Source organism: Nanorana parkeri, unplaced genomic scaffold (genome assembly GCF_000935625.1).
Source record: "Nanorana parkeri isolate BGI_ZX_2015 unplaced genomic scaffold, ASM93562v1 scaffold434, whole genome shotgun sequence".
Classification (NCBI taxonomy): domain Eukaryota; kingdom Metazoa; phylum Chordata; class Amphibia; order Anura; family Dicroglossidae; genus Nanorana; species Nanorana parkeri.
This window is the reverse complement of record NW_017306702.1, coordinates 728,507-743,477: the sequence shown is the minus strand read 5'-3', so window position 1 is coordinate 743,477 and position 14,971 is coordinate 728,507.

The following is a 14,971-nucleotide window of genomic DNA, read 5'->3' as shown; positions in this document are numbered from 1 at the left end:
CTTTTTGGAAATGGTTTATAGAATAGGAGCACATCTTATTAAGGTTCAGGGACTTTTTACACCTGAGATCGCGTTATTGACTATGGTACCGGGTCCAATTAAAGAAGCCAAGAAAGGCCTATTCCAATTTTTCTTATTTGCTGCAAGAACAGTAATAGCTAGATATTGGAGGTCCCAAGGTACCCCACAAATTAAAGACTGGGTTAAAGAAATGAACTTTTTAAGAAGGGTGGGAGAGTTAGTAGAGAGATCTCAGGATAGGTACCTACCATTTATGGCGACATGGAATCCATGGATAAAGCTTGACATTGCTATTTTGTGCTTACCAGGAACGTGAGGTTTATATCTGTTTGGCCATTGGGGGGGGGGGGGGGGGGAGGGGGGATGAGCCTGTGAAATTTCCTTTTTTTGTTTTGTTTTGCTTTGTTTGGTTTATGGTTGGGGGGGGGTTGGGTTCTTGGTTTTTTTTGTTGTTTTTTTTTTTATAGCTGAGATCCTTAAGGGGAAGAATGGGTTTAACACTAATGGAAAATTTATGGTGAATGTTTTATGAATATTTTTTTTGTTTTTTTGTTGTTGTTGATTTTGACCGGTTTTCTTCCTGTGAGAGTGTCTTAATATGATGTATATTGTTTTATCCAGAAATAATTAAGAAATATTGTACAAAAAAAAACAAAAAACCAAGATACTCTTTTGGTAATTGCATCTGGGGGTTGGTTAATGGGTATGACAAACATGGGCCAAGCATACTTGTTTAGACTCCCTTGAGACCTAACACAGCATTCCCTACACAACCTGAATATGTCTCGGAGTAAAAAGAAAGTAATGCCAAGTTTTGTCTAACTTTGTATTTTTATTTATAATTAAAGAGGTTCTAAACCATCCTTTTTTTTTGCCTATATCTACTGCTAGCAAGAAGTAGATATAGGCAAGAAGTTTAAAACAAAAACAAAAACACTTGTACTGGTTTTAAACTTACCTCGTTATCGCTGCTCGATCCCGCGCCGAGAATCAGCAAGTGATCGTACGGCCGCAAAGGATCTTGGGGCGGGCGCATGCGCAGTTCCGATTCTCGGCCGGGAGACGAGCAGAGACGCAAGGTAAGTCTATGGACGCGTGCACCCGCCTGCAGACACCGCTGGATCGGAGAGACAGAGCAGTCAGCGCTGGATCGGAGTGACGTCACACCGCTGGAGGGACACATGAAAACATGGGGAAAGAAGAGGAAGATCATAATAAGAGACATCATTTGAGGTAAGTGCTAACATTTACATGGGGGGGAGGGGAATTTTTTTTTGGCTTTAATGTCACTTTAACAAAGTGATGGCATGTCCATAATGTGTACAAATGGGATTTATGACAATCTAGAGTAAAGTGGCTCTGGAGTTAGCCTGGAGCCAGAGCTGCCAGACCTGAAACTGGCAGATCGCTGCAATACTTCCTGTGTCAATGATGTGGAAAAAGTATGCTGATCAGGAATGGTGATGAGAAAATCAACTGAAATTAGGTTTCATCAAAATCTTTTGAATTCAAGAAAAATTCCGGGAACTCAAATTTTTGATTTGCATTGAAGTCGATTGGGGAAAAAATGTCATAGTCACTTGTGACCCTTTGAAGGGTTGCTAGACAAGCTATTGTCATCCAAATGGCATGGAAAGGCCTCTATTGAGTGTTCTTTTGTTTGAGTAAAGCAATTGTCTAAAAAAAAAAGGTCTAAAAAATATTTAAAAACAAAATATACCCAAAAAAACCCCAGAGTTGATTTTTATCCCTTTGTCTTTGGTTTTCTGACAAACATGATGCAAGCTGCTACACTCTTTTCACAGAGAACAGTGACAGAACATGGCCCAAGTCATAGCTCAGAGGCGATCTGTTCTTTTAATTCATATTGTGCAGCAACAATTCTGTATGGAAATATTTATTTTGAGTGGTTAGAATCTGAAGAATCAAGGTCCTGCATATTTCAAAAGCATCTACAATATGTTGTCTGTCTATTCTGTATAACACACACAGACTCAATGGGAAACCTAAGCCAGGGAAGAAAAGGAGTCGGGGCTAGTTCTATGAATCCCTTAGATTAGTTCTGTCTGCTTGATCAAAACAGTTAAAATAGCTTTTCTATGATTTGGTTTTCTCTGTCTGGAAGATTAGGTAAGGAAATGACGGTCTATAATAAACAAAATGCTATGTTCTCTCTTTGTTCATGAACTCTTTTTTGTTTTGTTCCAATCTTTAGTCATCTTGTCTTATTGAATTACGTTTATCTTTTTTTTTATTTCCTCTCACACATAAACCTATTAAGTCTGTAATGTTGACCATACGGACATACATGTGTCATTGTGAGCGATGAGTGGTGACAGATCTCCTTGTCCTGTAATGCATTACTGGATTTTCTCAAGTATTGAGGCAATGGGTATATGCCATACATAAATTGTGCCCTTTTCTTCCTTAGTTACTGTATAAAAGAGAACTGTTTGGGGAGCTGGAACATCTCTGCATGCTGTGAGTTTTTCCAAAGGAGAAGGTGCTCATTATCACTAAACAGTTATTCCCTGCACAGTCCAGTTATTCCCCCGCTCCAGAACACCACAAGGAATGCTCAGCTATGTCGCATTTCTTAAATACTGGTACCAGAAAGAAGTGGATAATAAAGTTACTGGACCTGCAAGGTTTATCCTATTGGTGTGGCTGACCAATTAGAATGTGAAAGAGTTGGTATAGGTGATCTGACTGCTGGACAGGCAGCTTTAACCCCTTCATGATTTTTTTCATTATTTGTTTGTTTACATGTTATAATCCACATTTTAGGCCTAAAAGTTACTTAAAACCCCCAAACATTAAATATTTTCTGCAGGGCTCAAAATTTCAAGTCCTAAGCTACTAGCCAGGCCTGAAAAGTTACTCGCCCCCAGTTGCCCCACCTAACCCCTACCCTGCCCCGACCTTAACTCCGCCAGGTCAGCGGTGTGACGCAGAGTATAAAGATCAGTAACAATGCACAGTACAGAAGTCAGTGGTGCAATACAGAATACAGAGGTCAGCTGTGTGACGCGCAGTGCAGAGGCCAGCAATGTGACGCGCAGTGCAGAGGTCAGCATTGTGATGCGCAGTACAGAGGTCAGCAATGTTATATAATAGGAAACCAGCCTTACCGGAAAAGTAGTAAACCTGCAAAGCAGGTGGATGCTTGTAGCGACCACGGATGGTACCATGAGCAATATAGAAGTAGTAAAAATTGTCACCAGCACACCACAATATTTACAGCTGCATTTGCAAAGGTATCAGAGAGGCCTGGGGGGCAATTGCCACCCTGACCCCGGGCCTAGTCCGCCCCTGGGTCAGACTAATCCAGCACGTTATTAATATGAGTGCCCCACTCAATATGGCCGCAAGCGAGGGGCATACTGAGTGGGGCAACTCAGATTAATAACGTCCAAAAGATGTGGACTGGGAGCGGGGGCTCTTTAAGACTGCTCAGAATCACACCGCTGAACGATCACCTCTTCTCCCGACTGCTCCAGCTTCAGCTCCAGGAAGCGGGCACTCAGAGAGGCAGCTACGATCACACCTGTCAGCGTTCCCTCTCTCTGCTCCCGGCCGCTGCAGCTTCAGAGCGGCCAGAAGGAGAGAGAGGAAGCGATAACGGGTGTAATCAGAGCCGTTTCTCTGAGTGGAGCTGAAGCGGCCGGGACGAAAGAGAGTGAGTGCAGCAGAGAGCTAGCTCCGGCTCTGGATGGAACACAACCGCCGCGGCAATCGCTCGCTTGCTTCTGTTCTCTCTTCTCCTTCTCAGGCTCGGCTGCTCTGTAGCTGCAGCAGGCGAAAAAGAGAAGAGAAAACAGAAGCGAGCGTGCGATTGCCGCGGCGGTAGTGTTCCACCCCTAGTCCCGCCGGCGAGGCACCATTGCTGACATTCCACTCGCCCCCCTGCAATTTTTACTCGCCAATTGCGAGGGGGCGAGTAGAAATTTTGAGGCCTGTTTTCTGAAAGCCAAGACCCTGTAGAATAAAATGTTGGCAGTTGCAAATTTTTTTGTTACCCGATATTAGGGCAACTCCTTATCAAACCCCAAAATTGAGTGAGAAATGCACTTAAATGCCCCAAAACACAATAAAATACCAATTGTTTAATAAAATATAAAGGAAGAGGTTACGAGTAAATAGATACCCAACATGTGTGCGTCTGTGAAACTGCAACAAAATTCAGTCCCAAAAAGTCCATAGATTACATTTTAAAAGCCCCAACAGGTCATCAGTTTAGAGATACGCGTAAATATTGGCCCTAAACATTTTGCTCTCCGGCGTGCACAGCGATAACCAACATGTGTAGTGTGATCGTCTTTTTCATACGTAGGCGCACCTGATGCGTGTTTATGTGAAGGCGCGTGTGCTCGCGAGGGCGGGGGACTTTAAAAACATTTTTTAGATTATTTTGACATTTATTTATTTTAATATTAATTTTAAAAACTGTAATTTTTTTAAACTTTACTTTAATTGCTATCACATAGGGAGGCTTACAAGCCCCCCATGTGATAGCATATTGGTGGTGACAAGTCCTCTTTAAGGTGATACTGGGGGTCCAAAAGACCCCTAGTGTCACCTTTACACTCTAAATAAGCTATTGAAGTGCAGGTCGCACTTCAGTAGCTTATAGCTCGGCTTTAGGAGTCCAGCAATGACAGCTATGGGACCGGAAGTGATGTAATACACTTCGCTCCCGGTCCCATAGTACGGGGAGGAGATCGGTGAATGGAGGTTCACTGATCTCCTCCCCAGCTTCCTCTCGACACCAGAGCAGCCAGTCCCAGGCCCTAGGAGGGGCAGCGGAGCCCGGGAAACATGTCGGGGGTGTCGGGTCGGGGGGGCATTAACCGGCCCATAGAAGCGATCAGGAGGCAGCTGAGCCGCCTGAATTGCTTCTACTGTAAAGCCGACAGTTGGCATTACAAGTGTAAACCGAGTTCCAGGTGGCAAAAGCCGCCGGACGTCTGTTTAAATGGCCCTCACTGGTCATGAAGGGGATAAAATTCCAGAGGATCTCACTGTCTCCTTAGGGTTGAGAGAACAGTATAGAAATAGCCAACACGTTTTGGGGGCTCATACAAATACCCCCTTCATCAGGGCATACTAACATGTATCAGAACTGTGATGGCTTGAAATTTAATACTATTTTGTCTAGTGTGTGAGAATGCATAGAGCTCAGCAGCAGCTGATTTGGCAGCCTTTGTATGGTATGCATAATATAAAATATTGATGTAATGCTGTCTATTGAATGAGAATGTGTAGTAAAATAATTCTACCAATAAATGTATTAATTTAATCTATCAACTTTAAGTGGGCGTGATTTGTCTGTTAGGCCTCATTGGTATAGGCCTAATAGTGTGCAGGATGGTTTTATTTATGTGCTTGGAATGCGCTCAAGTGTCCCAGGTTTTGCCATGCAGCAGCAGCCAACAGCCTGCACAACTCAATGACTGGCTGACAGACGCCTTGACTGTATGCATTAACCCCCCACATCCTAGTGCTTACATAAGTACAGGGTTGGATGAGTTCTAGATGCAGACTGCCACCACATATCAGCATTAAAGGTGAACCCCAGGAACAAAACCTTTCAAAATTGATTCATGTCTTTTGTTTGGCAGAAAAAAAAGAACAGTCCATGGCTACATCTGTGTAAGGCCGTCCTATAGCCCCACACGTCTACATGTGACAACAATGGTTTCTGTGTATGTTTATGACCACCCTAGCCTTTGCAGATCTGTGTAATCTGTTGACCCACTAAACTCTGTTATGAGTATCTAGTAGAGCAGAACTGACAAACAAAAACAGAAATACCTCTCCAATCCCGCATTATAGGAGCCATTCAGATAAGAAGTGAAGCACTTAGGAGTGATCATACTTTTCCTATTATTTTTGTAGATAGAGCACAGTTACTCCAAAACTGAATAAGTACAGAAGAGAAAAGTTACAAGAAGTTGAAAATTAGCAATCTCTACTAAAGCACATACATAAATAAAACTATCATATTATACATAGGAGAACGGGTGCATTGTATTTAGGGGTTCAGTCCATATGTCTGCTGTGGCATGCTCTAAACATGCACTCCCAAGCTCAAGCTTCTGCAGGCAGTAGTTTGGTTGTATCTTATATAGAATGCAAGAGTTCTCCTAGAGCATCATATCACCACCACCAAACCACTGTTCTTTTTGAGACCTTGGGGTTGATTTACTAAAGGCAAATAAGCTGCTCGCTTTGCAGGGGGATTTTCCCTTAGCTTAGTGAATGATGTGAAGATCTGCTGACTTCCATCATCAATCATGTGCAAGCAAAACTACTTTTTGTCATTTTCCTTGTAAGTGATTGGGTATTCTTGGCAAAGTTAATTTTCACCACATTCACTAAGTTGAGGGAAAAATCCCTTGCAAAGTAAAAATTGGCAAGCAAAGTGAACAGCTTATTTGCCTTTAGTAAATAAACCCCATTGAGTGCTCAGATGTTAATTAGGGATGCACCCATTCCATTTTTCAAGACCAAGTACAAGTACTTTCCCTCAGGTACTTGCCGATACCAATTACTGATACTTTTTCATAAAGGGACATAGGACATTTTTTTTAAAACAATTCTGACTAATGATTTTAGGGCAGTTTCTTTATAATTATGAAGAACTGTAACTCATTCCATGATTATACTTGTCCTGATACAAAAAAAATATTTTAAACAAAACCGTATTTAACCATGCTAAGAAGTCCTTCTCATTGGTCAGCGTGGTCAACTGACTGCACTGGCCAATGCGTGCTCGCAATTTCAGAGTGAAATTCAAAATCCATAGCGCAGGGCTGCACTGGACGGCAGTATGGGGTACAGATAGTACAACCATACTGGAGGACGGGAAGGATCGTTCGTCAAAAAGTAAGTATGGCGGGGGGGGGTTTGGGATTGCTAGGTCGGAGAGTTGGCCATATTTAAGTGGGTAATTTTGGGAGTGCTATGGTTCCCCCAACCATCATCTGCTATGTTAGGGCTCCCATCAAAGCTGCCGTAAGAGCCTGCTAAATGTTATTGCCGAAACCCATAATAACGAGGTGGTACATTTCCTCATTTTATATCTTTCACTCTGAAAGAGGCACTGGTGTATCAGCACACCTTCCTCCTGGCAGAGAGATATTGCAGTAATTGGTGAATGGGTTATACCTGTCTGGTTTAAGGTCTTTCTTACGCCGACCCTTGCTCCTTCCTCCTGTAGCTCCATCTATCAGCAACAGTGCTGTTAGTATCAGTGCAAGGTTTTGTTGGCGTCCACTAGCACTATCACACACAAGTAACTACTACCAGTATCTGAGTGTCAGGAGTCACTTATGTGCAATAGCGCCGGCAGCTGCCATGTAGACATGATCTCTTGTTTTACAAATGAACATTTAGTATACAATGAAGGATTCCCAAAGCACTATGGGCTAGCTAAAGGGACATCACAGCAGACAAAGCTTGCTTTGCAGCACCCTTTGTCTGATATAAACCTTATACTGAGCAATCTTTTGAAACAGGAGTCACTGCTGTGGTTTGTTTTAGCCTCGTGGCTAAAGAATCAGAATCCCATGCGTTGACAAGCTTAATTACAGATCTTTCGGCAGGTAGCACAGTTCACAAATATGTGTTTCAACTCTGTACTTAGCTGTTAGCCTGGAGTTCTGCTTTTTACACCTTATAATAAATTAGTCTCCCTGCGCAAGTTGTAATCACCACTCTCTGAACACCAACATCTACCACTAATAATTATTTCCTGCAACTGTAACAATACGTGCCCAATCTGCCTTCTCTTTAACTGTATTCTTTGAACAGATTTTGTATTATGTTTTATTTACATTCTATATATGGGTTACACTCCTTACACTTCCTATATAACAAGATTGAGTTTCTTATTATTGCACAGAGCTATAAGAAGATACATCTGCTTAGGTGACAATTCGTAAGAGTGATATAGCACATCTAATGTAAGTTAAAATAAATGCATGAAGAGGGAAGTAAATCATTTATTTACTAAAAATCTAATAATAGCCAAAGAAAATGTGCACTTTATATTTAAAGTTTGCTTTTCTTGCACTGTGACCCAGAAAGGGTCCTATTTTTATAATGTTAAAAGGAAGCTATGGCAGAACTTCCGTTATACAAAATCTCTGAAGTACAGAAGGATCATTGGCTATATCACTCCTTAGATACCAGCTGCTTTAATTGAAAAAAACTTGTTTTATTTAGTATAGGGGATTAGCATGTTAATAAAGAAAAACTGCCGTATTGTACTGTACTATACATTGTATAGTACAATGTATTGCAGTGTACAGTTGTATTGCATAACACCAGCCAAGGTAGCCCCTCACTAAACTTTATCTACCCCTCACCCACCTCTGGCTAATACCCCGATTAGTTTAAAACACTAAACTAAATGCCAAAATGTATTACCTCAACCTGCAGTCATGGGATTCTAGTTTTTTTTCTTCTGGACTGCGGAGTATGAGGGCCCTTCTTCGAGCACCCATGTTCCTCCATGGTGACATGAACGCTTCCCATTGGCTGAAAGAAGAGTAATCCAATGGGGCCCTTACTCTGGGTCTTTAAAGTGCAACTGAAGCCAAACATTTTTTTTAGATTGGATAGAGAGAAGAGAGATCAGAGCAACTGTTGGATTTGTCCTGGTGACTGTTATCACTGAAAGTGAAATAAAAACCCCAACATTTTGGGTTGGCATGAGAACACGAATAGATGGCAAATCTTTCAATGGGGACACTGGTTCTGGTGACCCTGCTGTGGATGAATTTCCTCTCACTTCCTGTTGTGGCTATTGGACAGAAAGTGAAGGGAAATCTCCCCAATGGGACACAGATGGCAAAAAATTGTTGATAAAGGTTACAACCTTCCCTTACCTTATCAAAAACTAAAAGAAGTTTTGCTTTAGTTCTATTTTAACATTCCAGTGGCGACATGATGTAAAGGGTTAAATGCTAGTTTATGTCTAGGGGACCTGTGTAAAAGACTTCTACTTACCTGATCCCTGCTCCTGCATGCTTCAAGACTCGCACCTGCAGCCTTTACCAAACCCCAGTTGTTGGAGACCCGCCGATACCATCATTTAATATTAATATAAGTCAACAACACAGATATGCAGTGTGATACTTTTAAAACTTTTGTGTTGTTTCAGACCATTATTGTCTAAGCTGAAATTCCTATTTGGACAAAACCTAAATGACTACAGCCCTAGCCACGCATAGAGGATTACAGGCCAGTTTTATATGTCTTCTTTGACAAAATAATTACCAAGCTGTCTCTGTTGTCAGTGTAAATTTGAATGTAAAAAGCTCACAAGGGTCAGGTTGCTCTTTGAACTCAGATTTTATTAACACAAATAAAAAATCCTCATTCCAGTCACTGATTTTATGACCTGGAAGCCTAGTCTGGTTTAGCAAGTAGTCTTGTTTCCTTTGTGGGTCTTAGGAATACACTATTTCTGTTGAAAATGACACTGTGTGTGTACTTTGAAGACAAGTTGTGGTCAGGTGTTTGACTGGACTTTTATACCTGTAGGAATGTGTATCCGCTAAAACACACCTGCTTGTACAGTCTTACAGATGTTTCAAAATAACAGCCTACACTATCATCTGTGCAATCAAAGGGATGTTGGACCATTCTACTCATTGGGACTGATTATGCATGTTGTGGTATAATGATCCCCCTTGTGCCTTCACCATCTACTTGTCCTTACTGAGCTCTGCAGTGAACATCTGCCCTAATTAAGCAAATGTAAGAGACTGCTGGACATTCAGACTATGGTTGATCAACAGGTTTGTCTGTCTGCTCATGGCTTGGATTCAGATCTATCTGAGTTCTGTCTGCTCATTACCTGGATTCAGGTCTATCTAATGTCTGTCTGCTGATGCCCTAGATTCAAGTCTATCTGACTTATGTCTGCTCATTGCTTGGATTCATGTTTATCTGACTTCTGTCTGCTCATGCCCTGGATTCAGGTCTTTCTGACTTCTGTCTGATCATGGCTTGGATACAGGTCTATCTGACTTCTGTCTGCTCATGCCTTGGATTCAGGTCTATCTGACTTCTGCCTGCTCATGCTCTGGATTCAGGTCTATCTGCCTTCTGTCTGCTCATGCCTTGGATTCAGGTCTCTCTGACTTCTGCCTGCTCATGCTCTGGATTCAGGTCTATCTGCCTTCTGTCTGCTCATGCCTTGGATTCAGGTCTCTCTGACTTCTGCCTGCTCATGCTCTGGATTCAGGTCTATCTGCCTTCTGTCTGCTCATGCCTTGGATTCAGGTCTCTCTGACTTCTGCCTGCTCATGCTCTGGATTCAGGTCTATCTGCCTTCTGTCTGCTCATGCCTTGGATTCAGGTCTCTCTGACTTCTGCCTGCTCATGCTCTGGATTCAGGTCTATCTGCCTTCTGTCTGCTCATGCCTTGGATTCAGGTCTCTCTGACTTCTGCCTGCTCATGCTCTGGATTCAGGTCTATCTGCCTTCTGTCTGCTCATGCCTTGGATTCAGGTCTCTCTGACTTCTGCCTGCTCATGCTCTGGATTCAGGTCTATCTGCCTTCTGTCTGCTCATGCCTTGGATTCAGGTCTCTCTGACTTCTGCCTGCTCATGCTCTGGATTCAGGTCTATCTGCCTTCTGTCTGCTCATGCCTTGGATTCAGGTCTCTCTGACTTCTGCCTGCTCATGCTCTGGATTCAGGTCTATCTGCCTTCTGTCTGCTCATGCCTTGGATTCAGGTCTCTCTGACTTCTGCCTGCTCATGCTCTGGATTCAGGTCTATCTGCCTTCTGTCTGCTCATGCCTTGGATTCAGGTCTCTCTGACTTCTGCCTGCTCATGCTCTGGATTCAGGTCTATCTGCCTTCTGTCTGCTCATGCCTTGGATTCAGGTCTCTCTGACTTCTGCCTGCTCATGCTCTGGATTCAGGTCTATCTGCCTTCTGTCTGCTCATGCCTTGGATTCAGGTCTCTCTGACTTCTGCCTGCTCATGCTCTGGATTCAGGTCTATCTGCCTTCTGTCTGCTCATGCCTTGGATTCAGGTCTCTCTGACTTCTGCCTGCTCATGCTCTGGATTCAGGTCTATCTGCCTTCTGTCTGCTCATGCCTTGGATTCAGGTCTCTCTGACTTCTGCCTGCTCATGCTCTGGATTCAGGTCTATCTGCCTTCTGTCTGCTCATGCCTTGGATTCAGGTCTCTCTGACTTCTGCCTGCTCATGCTCTGGATTCAGGTCTATCTGCCTTCTGTCTGCTCATGCCTTGGATTCAGGTCTCTCTGACTTCTGCCTGCTCATGCTCTGGATTCAGGTCTATCTGCCTTCTGTCTGCTCATGCCTTGGATTCAGGTCTCTCTGACTTCTGCCTGCTCATGCTCTGGATTCAGGTCTATCTGCCTTCTGTCTGCTCATGCCTTGGATTCAGGTCTCTCTGACTTCTGCCTGCTCATGCTCTGGATTCAGGTCTATCTGCCTTCTGTCTGCTCATGCCTTGGATTCAGGTCTATCTGACTTCTGTCTGCTCATAGCTTGGATTCCGGTCTATCTGCTTTCTGTCTGCTCATGGCTTGGATTCAGGTCTATTTGACTTCTGTCTGCTCATGCCTTGGATTCAGGTCTCTCTGACTTCTGCCTGCTCATGCTCTGGATTCAGGTCTATCTGCCTTCTGTCTGCTTATCCTTTGAATTCAGGTCTATCTGCCTTCTGTCTGCTCATGGATTGGGTTCAGGTATTTCTAACTTCTGCCTGCTCATGCTCTAGATCCAGGTATATCTGACTTCTGCCTGCTCATGTTTGTATTTAGGTCCATTTGACTTCTGTCTGCTCACACTCTGTATTATTTCTGCAAATAGTTTGGACTGCACTTCTACTTGTGCTTATCCTGATCATCATCCCTTTATCGCTGCTAATGTCAATTATTGCTCTGTCTGAAATTTGAACCCTGTGCTTCTATCTGCTGTTTGTTCTGATCAATTGTCTGAGGACTTAGACTGCCCTAGCACCTGTCCTGCCTGTTAGTCAACTGTCACCCCCCAATGACACTGACACCTGGGTCCACGTCCACCTAACTCCATGAAAATCAGTGGTGTAACAATAGCAATAGCAGCCCACACAGCTGCTATGAGGCCTGGGGTAGGAGGGGGGCCCATTGGGGGGCTGATTAAGGAAACCAATCTGTGAGTTTTCCAGTAAAAGGGCTGAATTCAGACCTCAGGATGTCTAGTCACAGAACCCCCCTCTGTGCTGTAAGAAACATTTGCTTATCTATCTTAGCAGTGTCGATTTATTGCCCTCTGAACCTCTGCTGCAGACTGAAATTAACCCTGTATGTCTAATGCAGTCACAGATCACAGGGTTTCATCTCTGTTATAACCTTATAGGAGGGCTGAGGTTTGTGGTTCTACAAAAAAAAGTTTAATGAAGCTAGAGTTTAAAGAGGTTTGTATTAGGGTTGAAGAGTAAGTGTGTGCAAGTCTATTAATCATTAGTCAAATTCCTAGTAACAAAAAATAAATATAAATTGAATTTGGCAATTAGTAAAATCAGACACTTTTGATGAACAAGAACAATTGAACAGAAGCTTCCTTTTGGCAAATAACAACCAGAGTGGGCTAAAATGCTAGATCTCAGCTGCAATTTTTAGGTATATTGGCTACCTAGCCTATGGGACTTATGATGTCCTTGGTATTAATAACAAAACATTTTTCTTTAGGTCTTTTTGACAACTTTAAAGCCCTATTTTTCCACCTGCCAATTGGTAGTGCCAATCTAATTCCAACAGGCTGAGAGCTTTATCCATATGGTGACTATGTCAAGTAGCAATGGAGACAGTGCAGGCCTCATTTGGCTTGTCAGACACAATTGAGAGTTGAATTGAGTGTCAGCACTGACAATGACTGACGCTGCAATTTGTCATCTAGGGTTAAAATGACTGGTTTGTCTTGTAGTCAGCTATTAACAACTGTAAAAGTATGCTACAGCAAGGTAGAAACCGGTTGCTCACATGATCTAAATATCCTCCAGGGCATGCAGGTGAAATTACCTGATTGCTCAATGCAATGGAAGTGTAAAGTCTCCATAACATTCCCGGAAATCAGTATGCACATAACAAAGCAGGCACAATAGTTGTTGGCATTTTTCCTTTTTTTATGTGATAGATTGTGTCTACTAAAAATGTTGTGTTCACAGGTTTGTCTTCTGAGAGTGAACAGTAGATGTGTAATTTATATAGTTTAAAGCAGTGGATCTCAGCACCCACATTTGTCCTTGGTCATTAAGTTGTGACCCAAGTTGCACTGCAAAGGAAGGCATGGGATTGCGGTACCGCACGTTCCAATGCGGATAATAGAACTGTGGGTTGGAGATGCATTTGGGGTGCCATTCAAATGAACGGCAATGCAATAGACCTCTCATGCCAGAAAGCACAGTAGGTGCGATTGTGTGGTACAGTGCGTTATTCGCAAGGGACTGTGTGATTAACACACTGTAGCAGTGTGACCGGGCCCTCAAAAACACTGACAGACACACACAACCGCAGACACAAACTCACAGACATTCTCACACACACATACACACTCAAAAAATACATTTTTTTAAATCCCCCCAGTCTCCCCACCTTACGAGAACTGGAGTGGATCCCCAGCCTTGGATGCTGTGCTGTGACGGCGCCCCAACCAGATGTGCATCCACTTGTACAGCTTCCTTGCACACCCTGTAGAGGTGGCGGGAGCCAGAATGTGACATCCCTCCGGTCCAGGCACCTCTACAGGACACGCGCAATGCATGTATGAATGGAGCTCCCTTGCGGCCATAGCCCTAGCCCACACCACCCCAAGCTGACACTCGGCACCAGGCAGCATATTTTAAATGGCTGCTTGGCGCGAGAACTGACAGTGCTGCGCTAGAGGGAGGCTCAGGAGTCTCAAACTTAGAAAAGTGGAAGGCACACAGTGACCCACTGAACACGGGGTTGTGACCCACTTTTGGGTCCCGATCCACCAGTTGAGAACAAAGGGTTTAAAGGGTATTTAAGGTCAAAAACTAAAGAATAAATATGTATTTCTATATTGAATTTCTATAGGTTCTATCCCACTCCTAATAACTATATCCATCTAGAAGTTTGTAAACTTACTAATTGAAGATGCCCATAAGATGTACTTCCTCAATGCACTGACACCATTGCACTCAGCCCTGTGAATATGCATGTACTCGTGTCACCTCTCTCACAGAGCCTGCTGTTGAACTACAACTCAACATCTGAACAAGACAACATTATCAATGCTTGGTGGAAGCAATGCATGATGGGACATGTAGTCTTGGGAAATCGAGATTGCATCACATCATGCAGCAGGGAAAGAGACACAATGCACACTGGGAATCCATGAAGTTGGTGAAAGTGATGGGCAGACGGAAGGCAGCACTCACTACATAAAAGGGATTTTTTCAAGTAAGCTTTGATTGCATTATCAAAAACAACAGTAACATCTGAAAAATGGCCTGGCCAGGTAGGGGATCTAAACACCTGGTCTTCAAGCAGTTAAGAACAGTACATCGTATTATTTTTTACAGCATTGTAATTCTTAGCCATGATCTTCTCACAATCTTCAAGAAAACATATTAATTACACTATTCACCATGATATCTTCTGCCTCATAGAGCTAAATGTTGAAAATGTGTACATATCAGCTTGATAAGTAGCGCAGGCCTATATATACACATGTGCAAAGATGCCTTTCTTCTGATATATGCTGAAGTGACAACTGGGAAGAGTTACAACAGACAAACATGAGACAGCGACATTGTGTAAATGAAATGGATAAGACAGGGTCATATTTTGCAGCCAATTCTCCTTCCTTCTGCACTGTCATCTATACGAACATTCCTTTTGTATAGGTCACTACTGCTAGTGTTTGAGACATTGACTAACATATGACAGTTG